General features: G+C 46.5%; 1 protein-coding gene across 1 annotated transcript in view; it reads left to right on the plus strand.

Annotated features, from left to right (window-relative positions):
* DISP3 (dispatched RND transporter family member 3) overlaps window positions 1–13,155 on the plus strand; it is a 40,042-nt gene that overhangs the window by 5,756 nt on the left and 21,131 nt on the right. The gene's annotated exons all lie outside the window — the stretch shown is intronic.

Below are 13,155 nucleotides of genomic sequence, written 5' to 3' on the forward strand. Positions count from 1 at the left end.
GGCTGGGCTGTCTGCATTAGCACCCAGCTGTGTTATTTATGACTCTCTCCTCTGCGATGCCGTCATTGACCGTCCTCTGCAGCCCCTAAGGGAAGCTTTCTGAGGTCTGAGCACGGCTATTGAGTCATGCTTTTACAGCATTGAAAACCAGAAAAGATTAATAACGAGTGCTACGCCATTAACAGAAGGAAACGCAGACACAAAAAGGTTGGAAAAACAAGCTTCAAAGGTTTAATTTTGGTTGCTTAGAGCTAGGGATGGTGCCCTCCTTCCGCAAGAAGAAGGCAATTGTGTGTGACAGGGATCCCACCACAACTGGACGCTCTGCCTTTCACAGCTCAGGAGTCCTGAGCTGCCAGCAACTGAGTGTGATCCACCTCAATTCAATTCCCGGGGTGAATTGAACACCCAGGTGTTATAAATAAAAAGTTATCTATTTTTTGTTTAAGGTTGCAGAGTTAAAACTGGTTGGACCAGTTGCTGTTAAATTAGCTTCATTGTAAAGAGTTCTTCAATTGCCCGTCGATGGTTGGTGATTTAGCCATTGTCCTCCCAATGCTTGCCCTGGAGCGACACCTGGACACGACACCTGGACACGGCAGCGCCAGGAGAATGGGAGTGGCATCAGACCTTGTATGCAGATGAGAAATGCACTGCTCCAAATCTTCCAGTTTTCCAGGAAAACCCCTAAAAACAACGAGCCAACATAGAATGTGGGGACCTAGGTGATGTCTAAGGATGGGCGCGTAGCCCAGGGCCTGCTTGGATCCTTTTTGCTTCTCACCCTGACCTAAGGATGTTCACTAAGGAGGGCACCCGAAGTGTTGGACCGAAAAGCAGGAATCTGCGAATCTCCCGTGAGGACGCAGTCCCCAGCTCTGCCTGCAGACCAGCGGACAGAGCTGCATCACCCTCCTCTTCCTCCTCCGTGCCACTCTTGGGAGCAGCGGCGGCGTGGGCGCGACCCGTCGATTTCTCCCCACCTGAGCTGAATCTCTTTAATAAAGGCATTAAAAAGGAGAAAGATCTCCTGCCCATTTATTTCGCCAGGGACTGCAACTGCCCCTGGAAGGCCTGATGTGGGAATGGCAGAGCAGTTCTGCTGGTGGGAACCAAAGGATGCTCCGCACCTGCAGCTCTTGTTTTCAGGTGTGGGTCTGTAGCACCTGGGAATTCTGTCCTTCCAGCTGCTCCATAGGGATTCACTTTCCCATAAGAGTTCAGTTCAGCACAGCCACTAGCAGTGATGATTTTTTTTCATGGTGGCAGCATTATTGACTTGAAGGGTGTTAAAAATGTGTATTTTATGATTGGATTTTTGTAAATATTAAAATTAATATTATATGTGTTATGTTAGAAAGTTATACTGTATCCATTATCTTAACTAGTGTGTTAAATATAGTTTCAAGTTATAACATAATGTTAAAGTAGAAATGTGCTATGTAAGCTACTTTTTTAAAGACAGGACTCACACCAGATAGCAGCCACAGGACACCTAAATCTTTCAGAGACAAAGAATTTATTGCTCCCTTATCAGAAGAAACTAACTTCTTCCTGCCTCACTCAGCCCTGAAGACACCATCAGGATTCAGAGGAAAAAATTGGCACTGATCAGACAGAATCCTCTCTTTGAATGGAATTTATGCATCATGGATGAGCTGTATGAATATGCAACAGGCTATTGCTTTTAAGGGTTAATCCTCTGTTAATGTGAGTCTTTTTTCGGGCTTATTTTGCCCACAAAGAGGTACCTGGACTGTCCCTAACTCTTTGTTTTTATTGTCTCGTGTTGTTCTGATCCTAATTGTTCAAATTTTTATTACTCTAATTATATTACTATTTTAATAACTATTTGATTACTATTACATTTTTAAAATTCTGAAAACAAGTGATTGGTGTTTTTCACAGGCTTCAGGAAATCCTGTCTGAGGCTGCCACAGGCTTTCTTCCTATCTTACTTTTTCATAGCAGACATCTCTTTGACTTAAACAAAGAGGAGTGTTCTGTGAGATCTCTAGTTTTGCTGTGAGCTCACTGGGCTGATGTTGGCCTAGCAAGTCACAGGGTCTCTGTGTCACTGTTAAATGGAGTTGTAGGTACCACTGCTGCTCCTTGTTTGGCAGCTAAAGTTGAATGATGTTAGCTGGTAACTTGCTTGGTCTGTATTTAGCTTCTGGGAAAGTCAGCAAAATAATAGATGAATTCCATCAGAGATGAAGCTCAGCTGTGGAACCTTGCTTAATTCATTTGTGAACTTGCATACAATCCTGTCTATTTCCCTAGAGGAATAAGGAATTGAATCTGATAGGTGTTTGCAAAGGGTTTATGCAGTCTCTGATATATGATGCACAAAGTACTCTTTGCTCCTAGGGGGATGTTGACTTGTTTCTTGGCTCTGTGTTGCACCTAGGAGCCGAGAATGAACTACTTTTAAGCTGTATTAAAATCTTTGGAGACAATTTGAAAAAAAAAAAACCCACAAAACAACACCTAATCATTCCACTGCTTGGGGTACTGCTACACATGCAGCACACTTGATTCCCTGAATCCAACAAGTTCTCTCTGTTCCTCCTTTTAACAAGGGAAGTGAATTAGAAGAAGATGGGCTGCAGACTCAGGTTTGAACTAGAGCCCAACAGGGCATTTTAAACATGTTTGAGAAATGCCCAAAGCAACCCTGACTCCTGCTTATAAATCAAATCTGGCCAAATCCTCTGTATTTCCACCACCATGCTTTCCCTCCACCTCCCCCCTTGCACACCCTCCCACTTGCTCTCCAGCTAAAGCTCAAGCACTAGGTTTAATGTCCAAGCCAGTTTTGGTAGCTGAGTTGACATGGGGAGGTGGACAGGCCCACAAGTGCATGAAAGTGACTCAGTAACACAATGGGCTCCAGTTAAACTGGGAGTCAGGACAATATGGACACCAGCTTGTATTTAAAGCTAAATTTATTTTGCCTGAAAGCTCATACTAGTTCTTGGACCATGCTGAAAGCTTCTCCTTCCAGTGCTTCCTGCCAGCAGCTGCAATTTCCAACCTCTGGGCATGGCAGGCTGGGCTTCTTCAGGCTGGCCCCCACCCCTGTCAGTGCCTTGGACTGGACATCCAGGGTGTCCAGCCTCTGGATGTGTTTCTCAGTGGAGTGTCTCACAGTCTAACATATATGCTGCAAGCCCTTTCTTTCCACATACAAACTGAATTTATTTCCAAGGCCACCCCTTCTTTTTCTCCCCATCCTAACCCTTGCATCTCAGCTCTGCCCCTTCACACAGGGCTGAGAGATGGGCAGCTGAACTATGGTCTGGGGTGGTCTTTGGTCCATTGCATGCTTGTCTCTTTTATCAATCTTGTGCACAGAGTGTGGCAGAAAAGCTGCAGCATGGTAGGGAGCTATAAAACACCAGTCTATGACAACTGGAAACAAGATATATCAGCAGGTAAATGTTTCGTCCCCTGTGGCAGTGCTTATGCCAAAAAAGCAAAGCTTCATTCCTGTAAATCTGCTGTCTGGAGCCAATTCCTTGATGCATGTTTCCTCACAGTAACTGCAGAGTTCATAGCATGGGTTTGTGTGTAAGTGGCACAGGAAAGCATCTGGCCTTGTTTAGGTTCCAATAACAGAGAGCTCTGCTGTAACTAGCAGACAAATAAGTTTCTTATGACATTTTCTTTACAGACCTCTTGCAGTCCCTGTAATTCTGATGTGTTGTGAGGGAGATAATTCCTTCTGGATCCAAATCTTGGCTTCTATGCAGCTAAATTAGCTCCTGCATGTACACCAACCTGCCTAGATGCTCATTTATTTGGTTATGTTGCAGATCCTGGTACTGTTTGCATTTCCATTTCTTTGGCTGATTTGGGAAGTGCCTTCAGTTACTTTGCTCTTGTACTCAGCCAACAGCCTGCTTTCCAGAGGGCCAGACACAGTTCCACATCCACACAGGGCTGTGGAGTGTGTCCCTTTGAAAATCAATTTGCAAATCTCTTTTCAAAAGTAATCTGTGTTTCCTTGTGAAGGGGAATCCCAGGAGTCTTTTGAACAAGGCATGTTGTGAAAGGATAGAAGTGTCAAACTCCAAAATATGAGAGCAATTCAGAGCAGATGATGTGCTTTGCCTCAGGAAAGCTGGAAAAACTAACAGTAGAGCCACAAATATTTCTTTCATTTTTGTGTTTTAACTGCAGGACTTAGTCCTTAGAGATAGCACAAGCAGCATCTCAGCCTGTGAACATCTGTCTGAAAGTGTGGGATGCAGTAAGAAATGGGAACAATTGGCTGAAATGCTTTGGTCCTTCCAGGTGGCAGTTCTTGTCCCTTTGGGATGGCTGGCTGCCACTGACGAGCAGCTCCTGGGGCTGTGAATCTCTGCATCTTTGGTAGCCAAAGGGGAATAAGGACAATGGTGATGTTTGCCTCTTTCTGAACCGCTTCAGATCCCAGACTTCCAGGTCTGTGCTGGGAGGGAGGAGAAGAGAGCAGAGAGGAGGGACACTCCTGCTGTCTCAGCTCGGTTCTGGTGGCTAAATCTGTATCCTAGAGACCTGGCCTCACTGGCAGCTTCTGGGAGCTGTTGCAAGCAACATTTCCCTCCCTTGAGCAGTGACTAACAGGAACCTGCTCGTGGTGTCTCTTGTTTGTATCAGGAAGCATCCTGGACTTTCTCTGAGATGAATGTGTCATTAAAGCCTGTTTGCTTATTCTGATTCCCTGCCTGCTCCTGTGCTAATGGTCTGCAGGACTGTGCTTATTGAGCTGTTGTAATATTTAATGTGAGTTTCTGCATGGCTGGTGCAGCTGGCAGTAAGCTTTAACTCATTGTACTGGCAGGGGATCTGCCAACCTGCTGCTCAGGCACTGAGGCAGTTTGTCTTGTCTTCACATCTTCCCCTCAAGAAGTTTTCCTTCTGTTCTGAAAAACCTTGTGCTTGCCCAGGTCCTGCTCTGGACCAGTGAGCTGTGTGCCACTAGAGGCTCTTCAGCCTCTGGATATTGCACATCTGCTTCCAGATTTCTCACTGATTCCTGGAAGATGAAATAGCAGCGCAAATTAATGTAATTCCACAAGCTCTGGGTTTTCATGGGAGGAGAGCAGGCAGCTGCATCTGTTTGGGAGAGAGAGAGGAAGCGTGGCAGGTAAGAAGGACATACCTGCTCAGATCCCACTTTTCAGGCTGCTGGAAGCCAGCCAGCTGCAAGCTGCTTTGAGAGTCCCTCCTGATGCAGCAGTAAGTTTTCCATGGGTCACTGTACCACATGCTTTGCTGCAGTCATTCTCACCCAGTTGTACTGACTGTCAGGATAAATTCCCCCCAGAATCCACCCTCACATTCGGAGGAGACTGTGTCTGTGCCACAGATGGCATCAGCTCAGTGCTTGGAGCAAGAATGATGCACAAATATTTCAGTATTCCTGCTGCTCCCTCGTTTGGGAGAGTGCTGCAGATCCCCCACTCCTCTCATGCTGGTGTGTGGAAAGCCCTGCTGAAAAAGTGGATGTGGGTAAAATATCATGGGAGCATGATACAGATTGCAGCCTTACAGCCTTCCTCTTCCAAATCTGGCATTTTCTGGTGTCAGTAAATTGTAGCAGTGAAAAATAAGACCTTTAGATACATTAGATCAAAATGGGCAGCCCCTGGAGTGAGCCACTGTGACCTGCATGGTGTGACACCTGCAAGTGGGACTTTGTGCCTGTTCCTCCTTTCTGGAAGGTCAGAGCACAGTGAGCAGAGCTGGCCAAGTACAGTCTTCAGGTGGAGCATTGGTAACATTTTCTTTTAACCTCGTTGTACTTTTTAAGTTGGAGTGGGAAGAACTGGAGCTGAAACAGCTGCCTGTGCTGTGGTTGGCAAGAAGGTCTGGCAGGGCAGGCTGGAATTCCTGTCTTACCTCTCACATTGCTGCCCACAGAACCACAACCAGCAAAGCCTCCTCTGCACAAACTGCTGCTTCAGCTGCTGAGAGAAGCGGCTCAGATGGAGGGTGAGGGAGTTTTCCTGCTCCTTCCCAGTGATGAACTAGCAGCTGATGTGAATTATGTGGAGAGGAGCCTTTAGGAGAGGGCATTTTGATCAGTCCCAGAAGTGGTATGAACATGTTGGGGCTTAGGCTTCTTTTTGTTCCTTTTTACTTACAGAATTTTTTTCCTTTAAGTTGCTAGGAAACATGAACAACTGGGTACTTAAGAAAACAAAAAATGGCCAAGCCTCAGGGGAGGAGGGCATCTGACTGCACGATGGGGCTGGGGCAGCTGCTAGCGCTCTCTCTCTCTCTCTCTCTTTATTCCATTGGCTTGGGAATTGATGAATCTTTGGTCTGACGTTCCTTCCAGGAGAGATACTTCATGGGATAGTAATGCAAGGCTCTGGTTTGTGGCAGCCATGTATATTTAATGATCTGTAAAGGCTTTGCTCTGAGCACAGGTGCTTAGGGGTGGGTGCTGGAGTGTGGGAATCCACATCCCTTTGACGAGCTTGTTCCTTTGGGCCCTGGCAGGTGGGATCCAGGCTGCTTCTGAAATCTGTCAAGGCACCAAAGGCACCTGGCTGAGCCAGAAGTGATCCCTTTACTCAGCAGCAGCAACCTGCTGGGCTTCAGACAAAATCTAAGTAATTTTTGTAGTGATTAGGTAAGTAATTTCTGAAGCATATCAGAGCCTCAGCTTGCTTGGTACCTGTTTGCAGAAACCTGGAAGTGCCACGTACTTGAGTGACAGCAGAGCTTATCACCAGTAAAAGCAAATAACTTAAGCAGTAAACATGGCACAGGGCTGCGAGGCATGTTTTGTGAGATTACAACCAAGACGCTGCTTCTGACACCTACAATCATTAGTTACAATAACCAGAAGCAAATTATTTTATCAGGAAATTAATTTTCTTTGGCAGTGACAAGCATGTTAGCAAAGTGCTCATGCAGGTATACCTCTGCAGCAATCCCAGGAAGTCAGGGCACTAAACATGCATGGTTTAATATCAGCAAATCTTGGTGACCTTTGTCTTTCAAAAGTGCCAGTTCCAGTACTTTGAAGCATGTGTTTTGGGGCAATTTACTGGGTTGTTTTAATAATGTATATCATGTGAATTTGGCTGTTATTGTGGAGGTTGGATATCCCTCACCAGCACAAAGGTTACATTGCATAGTGATGGTTATGTTTGATGATACATCTCAAATTATACTTGCAGAACACAGGTTTGTTCCACACAGCCCCCGTTTTTGCCCTCAAAAAGATTTGGTATCTTTTGTGTCAAACAAGGCACCCAAAATAAACGTCTACTTCTTCCTTCATCTCCTGAGCTCCAGCATCTGTCAGATGCAGACTACACCACCCCCTCCTTCTTGAGATGCTGGAGAAGATTCAGTTCAGCCCTGTTTCTTCAGCCCTCAGACTCTGTCATGACAGGCAGTGTTAAAAAGCTCACAAGGAAATTAATAATTCTGCCTGTGAGCCAGGCATGAGCGGCATGCAGGAAATGAGGCATGAGGCCACACACTGAATGATGAGGAGAGAACAGGGGAGTGAATAACTGCTGGGTTTGGGGAGCATCATCCATCTCATGCCCTGGTGGAAGCCAGAGCCTTGCCTTGGACAGCGAGCTGGGAAGCAAAACCACACTGCAGAGCATTTACAAAAGAGGGACAAATTAAGGATGCTGTGTTGGGCCTGAATTTGGCATTTCCTGACTGGTGAGTGCTTGACTTTGCAGCTAATCTTTCCACACTGTTTTTGGCATGCAGTTATGAGTAGATTTAATCAGTGTTTGTCAGAGCATGGAATAGCAGGTGGGTGCATGCAGAAGACCCTCAGCATAGTAGGCTGAGAGTGCTCTAAGCAGCCTTTGTCCAGTCTGAAAGCTGGTTGAGAGATGGTAGAATCATTTAGTTTGGAAAAGATCGTTGGACCTAATCACTTAATATCATTAATCCTTCTGTTTCCAGCTGCTCTTATGTTAGCAAGGGTGTAAAAGTTGCTGTAAGGTGGAAGAGGGGGGGAACAGTCAGCAGTGGAAGGGAACACCTCAGTAAGAGACGAGGGTGCATGTGCCTGTGCTTGGTTTCATGAAAGCTTGAGATCAGATAATCCTCTTTCCTATATACAGCCCTGCCCATTGTCTTGCTTTTTGTGAGCAAATGGAATTACTGTAGAGCTTATAGATATATATATGTATGTATATTTGAAATAATTTTGTTGGACTTTCTTCCCAGCAAACACATATTTATATAATTACACTGTAATTCCAACAGCTCTGTGCTGCTGGAGCATTCTGATATCATTCTGATCTGCAAAGTGCCTGGGGTCTGGCAGTGTTTTTCTGCATCTTACTAAAGGATTTAAAGCAAGTGGAAAGGGAAATCCAAAGCACTCAGAAAGAAAATAGATTAAAGCCTTGTTGTTGTGCTGTGCTTGCAACTGGGAAAGTGAACCTGCTTATCTAATAATGGTGGAGCCAGCTCAGACAGCAGATCAAACTCGTGCTTTTGAGCAGCATGTGCATCTCTGGGCTCGTATCCCACTGAAACAGGTTCTCTCTGTGTTGTATCCTCAGGCACAGCTTCTGGTCTGTGGCTGAATTAAGTCATGTTTTGAGAAGTATTACAGGAGATTTAGGGTGAGCTGTCCATGGCCTGCTTGACTTTTCCAGGAGTACAAGACTTATGAAAGTCAGACCTCCAACTGGACAAAAATCATATCTAATTCTCCCTATTATTTTGTTTAACAGTTCATGAAGTCTGCACTGGGAAAGGGACTCCATGCACTCGGTGACAGCTGTATTGATAAGGGAGAACAGTATTGTATTGCCATTGCCCCCAGACAAAGGCAGGAATGATGCATCTGACTCCACGTTCTCAGAAGGCCAATTTATTATTTTATAATACTATATTATATTAAAGAATGCTATGCTATCCTAAAGACTACAGAAAGGATACTTACACAATGCTAAAAAGATAATAATGAAACTTGTGACTCTCTCCAGAGTACTGACACAGCTTGGCCCTGACTGGCCAAAGAGTGAAAACAACTCACAGCAGAATGCAGTGAAACAATCACCTGTGGGTGAACAATCTCCAAACACATTCCACATGAGCACAGCACAGGAGAAGCAAATGAGATAAGAATTGTTTTTCTTTTCTCTGAGGTTTCTCAGCTTTTCAGGAGAAAAATGCTGGGCGAAGGGATTTTTTCAGAGAATGTGAATGCCACAGAACAGGGACCTGAGAAAGCCCTTCTTGGCTGTGTTTTAAAATTAGACTTCTGGATTAGTCTCAGTGATTCAAGTGTAGAGCAAGACTGTGGTGCTGTGTCCTGGTGTCCCTGTGGAGCTCTGCTTTAGTGTGGCACATTAATGATGCCCTCCAGTTGTTCTACATGGCCAGAGCTGTGTGCAGCTCTGTGTCACAGAGATGTGGCTTTTGCCAGGATAATTTGGGAGCACGAAGGCTGTTTCTTTCCCTCTTGTAGGAACTTCATGTAGCTATCAAAGGGGCCTAAAGCTGCCTTGGGTAGAAACTCCAGAAGATTTCAGGAGCACAAAACTGCTAGCTCTGCTGTGAAAGCTCTGCACATGGGAGAAACCAGTGTGAAATTTGATTATTTTGTCAATGAGAATCTCCTATATTACAGAAATTGTCTTTCCCTCCCTTCTAGTCTTGAGCTTTGTTTCCTTTTTTCTTTCTAGCTCGGTGTTGCACAAGGCTTCCTTTTTCCTGTAGGAAGGAACAACTGGGTAATTGAAATGGAACACTAGTGAGGATTTTTTAATGTGAAAGTCAGCATTAATTAGTCAGGTCGGGTGTAATTAGCTTCCTCATCTGTCACTGCTTCTCGCCAACTTGCCAATGTCTTTCTTCTAGATGTCACTGAACAAGAACTGTCTTGTGGGAGCTGCATGGGTGTTTTTCCTGGTTGAGGTGCAAGTGAATGACAATCCCTGTGGGGCTGTTGGGGCTCGAGCTGGATCTCGCTTGCAGGAAGCCTGTTTGCTTTGGAAATAGCAGGGGGAAGCCCAACAAATCTATATGACTACCCAAACCAGCTGAATCAGTGCCTCTTCTCTAAAGAAACAGACCCAGGGCTCCAAGGAGTACTCTAATCCTCTGCCTCTTTCAACCTGGCTCAGGCTAAGCTTGCGCAGAAGTGAGGCAGAGTTTAATGAAGGCTGCAGGATTAAGTTCTCTGTGTGTATCCTGGAGCTGAAAAAGTAATTGGGCCATGATTCAGTGCTGAGAGTCTCTGGATAGCATGAGAAGTGATGGAGAGAAAACAGGCCAGCCCTCAAGTAAAATTCAAGCAGAAAAAAATGCATTTCAATCCCCTTCTGGATGATTTGAGGGTTTATCTCCCTCACCAATTCAATTTGCCATGTTCTGGGTTGGGTAGGCTGTCATCCTGACCCAGGCGGGATCTGAGGAAGGTGGCAAAGCCAGATGAGTCCCGAGGGCAATGCTAAGTGTGCCATGTCTGGCTTTGGAGTGAGCCAGCTCTCCTGCAGGGGGTTCAGAGATTCGCTCACCCTGTGAGCAGAGGGAGGCTGGCACTGCTGGGGACACTCCAGGTGCCACCCACCCTGCCCATGCCTCTGTCCCAGACCAAATCTTGATCCTTCCCTGACTCAGTTCTCATCTGAGTGTATACAGGGGCTTCTCCAGAAATGTCTGTGCTGGCGTTCACACCCGTGCCAGAACTGGTGCCAGTCTGCAGCTAGAGTGTACCACATGTTGGTCACCAGACATTATAGGTGCCCATCTGTTACAAACTGAGGTTTGCAGTCCAGACCATGACAATTGATGGACAAGTCAGAGGGAGATACTTTAGAACTGATCCCATCCTTGACTTGAGGATTTAGCTCTTGGTTAAGAAAGAAGATGGTGTAATCCCTTTTCTGCTGCCTTATTATTATGTCCTCTCTCATTTCCCTTTCTTGTCACATGCAGGCTCTTCTGTCTCAGGATAAGAATCTTTTCCCTCCTTCTCCTCAGTAACTCAATAAAATGGGAAATTATTATGGCTCTTTACCCCGTTCTAAAGAGAGAATACATACACAGAGAGAATACAGATCTCACAGTAACTCCATTCCCCAGGCCAGTGGGAGAAAAGTCAGAGGCAGAGGGGAGGTAACTGCAGGTACCCACCAACCTGCCCAAGTGGGATCAGTGAGGTTTACACCTGAGCTCCTGCAGCATCAATCCACACTAATGTGAGCTGGAGTTGCATCTTGGCTGTCCCTTAGAGGCTGAAGGGAAACAGCAGAGTCATGGATGGGGGTCACACACCAGCCAAGGGTGTGCTGAGCATGCCTGGCACAGGCCAGCAGTGTGGGGTGACCTGTGAGCTGGGGCTGACAAGGTGCTGTGTTGAGAGGGCTGGTATGCCAGCAGGATTTGGACACATATTTTGTCAGTTTGGATGGGATTATGGCTGTGTTTGGGAGTGTAGAGTGTGAGAGAGGCAAGACTGTGGTAAGAGTCCTCCAGGGGAGGATCAATTTGCAGATTCAGAGACTTGGGAAAGCCTCCTCCCTGTCATGACAGAAATAAGGCTCTGCAAGCAACACAAGAGTAGGGTGGGTCTGTGTTCCCATGAAGCTGAGTATCATTTTTATGCTCTTGCTTTGCCCCAGTGCCAAGGGCTCACATGATCCATGTGTATTCAGGGAAACTTCCAGGCACTCCTTGGTTGTTTAGGATTATGCATCCTGAATATTAAAGAAATCTCAATGGAGTCTGAAACCAACTAGATTACTCCTAACCTTTCTAGAGGATTGAAGATACATCCCCCTCTCCAACTCCCCCCATTGTTTCCTCTTGCTGTCTCAGTCCTTTATGAGAAGGGGGCAGCAACACAGAAGAGTTTTATGCACTGTCCTCTCTTCACCCTATTTCTCAGGCTGTGAGGGTTGAAGGTCTGGCAGGAGAGGGACTGTGGCCACCTGCCAGCCGTGGTACCTGTCTTTGTGCTGAGCTGGCAGAGCAGGAGGCTCAGATCTGCCCTCCTGCCCAGTCTCCAGAGTGCAGCTGCAGGTGAGTGAGGCACTGTAGGAGCCCAGCCAGGCTGAGGGCTGGGAGAGCTGCTGCTCTCACAATGACAGGAAGGGTGGGATGCTTTGAGACAAGATCACTTGCAGGTTAAAGGCACTGATGAACATTCCTGCTTTCCTTGGTGTGGGCTGGAGCAGGGGGCTGGAGCTGGGAGGTTCCCTGCTCTCCACAGGCTCTGTGATGAGGGGAACACTGCCCAGACACGCACAGATGCTGTCCAGACCTGAATCCCATGGGAGCTGCTGTGGATCCCATTCTGTCTGAGTGAGCAAAGGCACTGGCATTGCTCAGCCTGGCCAGAGGCAGAGAGGGTGCTGTGATCCTTGCAGCTTTGCACCAGTGCTCCTCTGCCAGGGAGCGTTTCTGTCCCATTGCTTTTCCTCTCGGTCCAAGTTCATGCAGCTCCTGGGCCTTCTGAGGATATAGAGGTAAGAGGTACAGGCAATTTATCTTCCTGCTGATATAAGGCCTGATAAAGTAGAAGCACTGGTTAGGAGCAAAGCTTGTAAGTTTTTTCTGGCCTGTGTGTAAATTGATTTCAGCTCTCAGGGTCAGGTAACAAAGGGAACCTGTTGGTTCATTCATTCAGTGACAGGGGCTGCTGGCTTTGCTGCCTGGGGCCAGAAAAGGGAGTGACACTTACAAGGTCAGGGCTTTGCTCTGAGGGACCACCACGTGTGGATCCCTGGCTTGGGAAGTCACTGTGAGACACCCAGGGTCAGTCTGGGAACCTGGGAAACCCCTGCTAAGGAGAGCACCTCCCAGGGATTATCCCTTTCTTTCCTGGCCAAGCCTGGGCCGATCAGGGAGGGTTTCCTCCTTCATTCCATGAAAGCAGTAATTGCTTTTTCTTCCTGGTTGTTCTGTAGAATGGGGAAAATGCATTCCACGAACAATATTCTGCAGGAGTGGAAGGAAGGCAGGTTGTTCAGTCCTTTCCCTTCCCACGCTGTCAGTGGATATCCCTTTGTCACAACAGGACACGAAATGAACAACACTCTCACACTGAAATGTCCAAGGCAAAAAAAGGCAGGTTTATTTCCAGACTTCGATATTTATAGAATTCCAAAAGTGACCATGGATTGGAGGATGAAACTGCCCCCTCTCCAGCCACACTGGTCA

The sequence above is a fragment of the Onychostruthus taczanowskii genome, unplaced genomic scaffold, assembly GCF_017590055.1.
Source record: "Onychostruthus taczanowskii isolate IOZ18803 unplaced genomic scaffold, ASM1759005v1 scaffold61, whole genome shotgun sequence".
Lineage (NCBI taxonomy): Eukaryota > Metazoa > Chordata > Aves > Passeriformes > Passeridae > Onychostruthus > Onychostruthus taczanowskii.